This window comes from Ascaphus truei, unplaced genomic scaffold (genome assembly GCF_040206685.1).
Source record: "Ascaphus truei isolate aAscTru1 unplaced genomic scaffold, aAscTru1.hap1 HAP1_SCAFFOLD_1527, whole genome shotgun sequence".
Classification (NCBI taxonomy): domain Eukaryota; kingdom Metazoa; phylum Chordata; class Amphibia; order Anura; family Ascaphidae; genus Ascaphus; species Ascaphus truei.
This window is the reverse complement of record NW_027454415.1, coordinates 1-4,557: the sequence shown is the minus strand read 5'-3', so window position 1 is coordinate 4,557 and position 4,557 is coordinate 1. Positions and strand designations below refer to the sequence as shown.

Below are 4,557 nucleotides of genomic sequence, written 5' to 3'. Positions count from 1 at the left end.
ACTTGCTCCATGTATGAAGAAGCGGGCCAAAAAACAAATCTTGGCAGAGTGACAGCACGGGCAGCCAATCAGGAGAGGGGGAGTTTTTTTTGTTTAAACCATTCTTGCAGGCTTGCTTCCCGGGGGCCGGACCAAATGATTTTCGCGGGCCGGACGTTCCCCACCCCTGCTTTATAGGAACAAATCCTCCCTAAGGCCCTCATGCAGTAAGCAGCGATAAGCCACTTATCACCAGCTTATCGCCAAAAAAGCCTACAGCGATTCAGTAAGCCCAGAGAAGCTGGCGATAAGAGCAAAAATTACCGTTTTTTTGCCGAAAAATAAATAAATAAAAATTACAAATCGGCAGACGCGCGGTGATAAGCCACTTTTCGGCACTGATCGCCAGTTTTTCAAACACGCTCAATTCTATAAGCCCTGATCAGCTTATTGCGGCTGATCGCCAATTTAAAATTGCTGTTTCTTCTCCAAATTGTCCAGCCACAAAAGTTGATAAAGTGCTATGCACGAAACGCGTAGAAGGGTTGCATCCCTTGATTTTATGACACTTCAATAAAGATCACATATTCTTGGCCAGACCTGTTCTTCTTTTGGATTGCGGAGCGCTGCATTACTCTCTACTTCGCTGGACTTCATTCTCCACAGCAGCACGCGATGGAGGGGAGACTCTGGTGAAAGCAGTGGTACAGTGAGTACTCAGGGCCAACCCAATGAGGTGGAGGAGGCTGTCTCTGGACTACCTACCCCCACCTTCAGGGTATCTGGTGCCCCAACTTTTGGATACTCAAATGCTTGCATTAATAATAATCAATATCCAGATTGTACCCCCCTCCTTCCTGTGTATAGGACACTTTTGAGCACCTTATCTCACCTCAGCCACAAAAGTTGGCAAGAAGGTGGGGTGAAGCTGCGATGAAAATAAAATGCGTGTGTCCCGGAGCTGATACCCATTAATATCAGCACCAGAGACCCCCGGCATGAATCCCATGCATAAAAAATGCATTTACAGGCAACTTCATTACCGCCAAGGCAATGAAGGGGTTATACACCCGTGCCAGGCTTACTGCGGGTAGCGGGGGTGGGTGAAGGTGGTATTTGGCCCTGGGTGGGTGTTTAGGCCTTGCCAGGGGGTTGCGGGATGACTTAACCTCTTCTTTACCTTAGCGGTTAATACCGCTAAGGTAATGAAGGGGTTAACCCCTCCCGCTACCCCCCCACCCGGTAGACCTAAACACACTTCCTTGGGGCCAATACCCCATTCACCCACCCCCACTACTCACAATAAACAAAAATACACATAACAGCCTCACTATCCAACCCTAGGTCCCTAATAAACCATTACAATATTCATAAAACCATTATTTTTTTTACACACAGGATTAATACCGCAGTCCAGCAGGGGTCCCCGGTGGTCCAGATGGGTGTCCGCAGGTTCCACAGTTCACTCTGGGGGGTGCCCACCGGTGTCTGGGGGACTTCGGGTTGTCCCCGCTAGGCTCCGTGGGCCTCCAGGTGGTCCCCGCGGGTGTCCGTGGGCACCAATGCGTCCACACGGTTGTCTGGGAGCTTTCAGGTGGTTCCCACAGGTGTCTAGGGGCCCTCGGGTGGTTCCCACGGGTGTCTGGGGGGCCCTCGGGTGGCCCTGTGGGTGCCTGGGGCCCCCACAGCTGTGGGGCCACCAGTTCTTCCCCGCAGGTGTCCTTCGTGGGTCCTCAGGTGGTCCCTGTGGGAGTCTGGGGGTCCTTGGGTTGTCCCCGTGGGTCCCCGCTGGTGGCTGTACCAATCCTGTATTTAAAAAAACAAAAACATGGCCTACATTTACATCAATACAGCTCCCCCCACCCCACCAAACACATACAGTACAGTAATGGGCAAAATAACTATTATCCAGACACGTGGTCATCTCTCCATCTTTACTATACAGACTTGCACAGACGATAGTTGCGAGCTGTGACTCCCAGACAGGCAGAAAGCTGCAGTGATACCCAGGGGGAGGGGGAGAGACCTCTGATTGCTTCCTCCTCTCCTGCAGCATCTCCTCCAGTGTATCATCCCATACAGGAGTCACAGCATGGGGGGGGGGGGGGGGAGGATCCCATCCTATATTGCAGAGGAAGGATAGCAGTGCCTGTCCTACCCCTCCTTGTCACATGGGATTAGGGCTATGTTATTGAGTGAGGGGTTGTATGTTTGTATTAGTAGGGACAGGCAAGGCCGGAGCCAGATGGGGTTCTCCTGCCTCTGTCCTCCCTGTCTCCTGACCCTTCCTGTAGCCGGACAAACAGAATATGGATAACAGAAGGGGAAATAAAACTAAGAGGTGCCGGCAGGAGAAGGCCGTGTCATATCTATTCTTATTAAATAGTATTCTTCCAGAGCTGCACTCAGACCTCTCTCCCACACACCCACAGGACAGCCCACTAAATAGACACAGCCCCGCCCCCTATGATGTCAGCAGGACCTCCTCTCTGTCTAGGCCTGCACAGAGCCAGGGGCCCGCCTCTATCACAGAGGCGGGGCTTGGTGAGGGGGAAAAACCCATGGTCACTACTGGCGCCTGCCCTTACCAGGGCTTACTCCAGTAGTAGAAGGATAAGTAGCCCGTTCTGCTTACAGGGGGCTACATACAAATAACAGATCATGGGAATAAGTGCTTCAGACAAAAAGTTACATTTCGGAAGAGTCCCTGCTCCAAAGAGCTTACAATCTAATTGTTAGGAAGAATGTACAGAGACAGTAGGAGGGCGTTCTGGTAAGTGCGTCTGCAGGGGGCCAAGCTTCATGTATCGTGTGTATAGTATTAGCCACGGGGCTACTCATATGCTTCTTTAAGCAGGTGTGCCTTAAGGTGGCTCTTAAAGGTCATTCCAGAGGTGCGGGGCAGTCAGTGAGAAAGGGTTAAGGCGGGAGAGGGCTTTAGATACAAAGGGGGTACAACGCAAGAGTCGGGATGGTGCATAGGAAGAAATTAGGGCTGAGATGTGAGGAGGGGCAGAGGAGTGTAAAGCTTTAAAAGTGAGGAGGAGAATTGAGTGTGAGATGCGGGATGTGACAGGAAGCCAGGAGAGGGGTTTCAGGAGGGGAGACGCTGAGACAGATTTAAGAAAGAGTGCAGGGGCGCGGTTTGGGGCCTGACAGGGATAGTCGGGTTTGTCTGAAGCTCCCTAAGATATACATTTGACTGAGTAATACTAGCCCAAATTCGGACAAAATAATAAATACCCTATTTCCTCGATTGTAAGACGCACCCTTGATTTAATAAAAAAAAATTGGGGAGAAAAAAATCTCACTGTATTAAATGTGCAGAATTTTTTTGTTTATTTTTTTAACTAGCAGGGTCACATGACACTTCAATAACTAATGGGGAGAGCGAGGCAGACACAGAATGGGGAGCGACAGGCAGAATGGGGGGAGAGAGAATGGGGGGGGAAAGAGAATTGGGGGGGAAGAGAATGGGGGGGAGGAAAGAGAAGGGGGGGGGGAGAGAGTGGGTGGGGGGGAGAGAATGGGTGGGTGGAGAGAATGGGTGGGTGGGGGGGGAGAGAATGGGTGGGTGGGGGGGGGAGAGAATGGGCGGGTGGGGGAGAGAATGGGTGGGGGAGGGGGAGAGAATGGGTGGGGGGGAGAGAGTGGGTGGGGGGAGAGAATGGGTGGGGGGGGGAGAGAATGGGTGGGGGGGGAGAGAATGGGTGGGGGGGGGAGAGAATGGGTGGGGGGGGAGAGAATGGGTGGGGGGGGAGAGAATGGGTGGGGGGGGGAGAGAATGGGTGGGGGGGGAGAGAATGGGTGGGGGGGGGAGAGAATGGGTGGGGGGGAGAGAATGGGTGGGGGGGGAGAGAATGGTGGGGGGGGGAGAGAATGGGTGGGGGGGGAGAGAATGGGTGGGGGGGGGAGAATGGGTGGGGGGGGGGAGAATGGGTGGGGGGGGAGAGAATGGGTGGGGGGGGGAGAGAATGGGTGGGGGGGGAGAGAATGGGTGGGGGGGGAGAGAATGGGTGGGGGGGGGAGAGAATGTGTGGGGGGGGGAGAGAGAACACACAGACCAGAGAGAGAGAGACAGATATGGCAGGGGCAGTGGCAGTGTGGGGGGGATTTTAGCTATTTACATTTAGTACCTTTTTATGATGATTCCAAGTACCTGATTCCTGTACTCATTGCTTTCCTTAACGTAAAAAGAACATGTTCTAACAATCTCCTCTCTTGCTTTTGATAGCAGAGACAGACACAGACACAGAATCAGAGAGACACACACACACACACACACACACACACACAGACACAGACACAGACACATATTCCCCCATACAATCGCATACAATGTGTGTGTGCGGGGAGCTCAGTGTTACCAGGTGTGGTGCTTTACCTGTTAGGCTCACAGGGGGCCTAAGCCTCCGCCACGGGGAGCCTGGGGCACGTATGATAGTAATATGAGCAACCTCGTACTCGGTGCAGCGCCTCCACCTGCGACGGCTCCCACCCGAGGGGGAGTGATCCTCGCAGGACAATATATATATATATATATATCACACAACAGCATATATATTACAACCAATAACT

At 52.6% G+C, this 4,557-nt stretch overlaps 1 long non-coding RNA gene across 1 annotated transcript; it reads right to left on the bottom strand.

Moving 5' to 3' along the window:
- Positions 1 to 1,346: 1,346 nt before the first annotated feature.
- Positions 1,347 to 4,505, bottom strand: LOC142476233 (uncharacterized). The gene is made up of 2 exons (XR_012791461.1): positions 4,116 to 4,505; positions 1,347 to 1,785 (listed from the first exon to the last, which is right to left on the bottom strand). It is a non-coding gene; the product is annotated as an uncharacterized LOC142476233 (long non-coding RNA).
- Between the last annotated feature and the right edge of the window lie 52 nt (positions 4,506 to 4,557).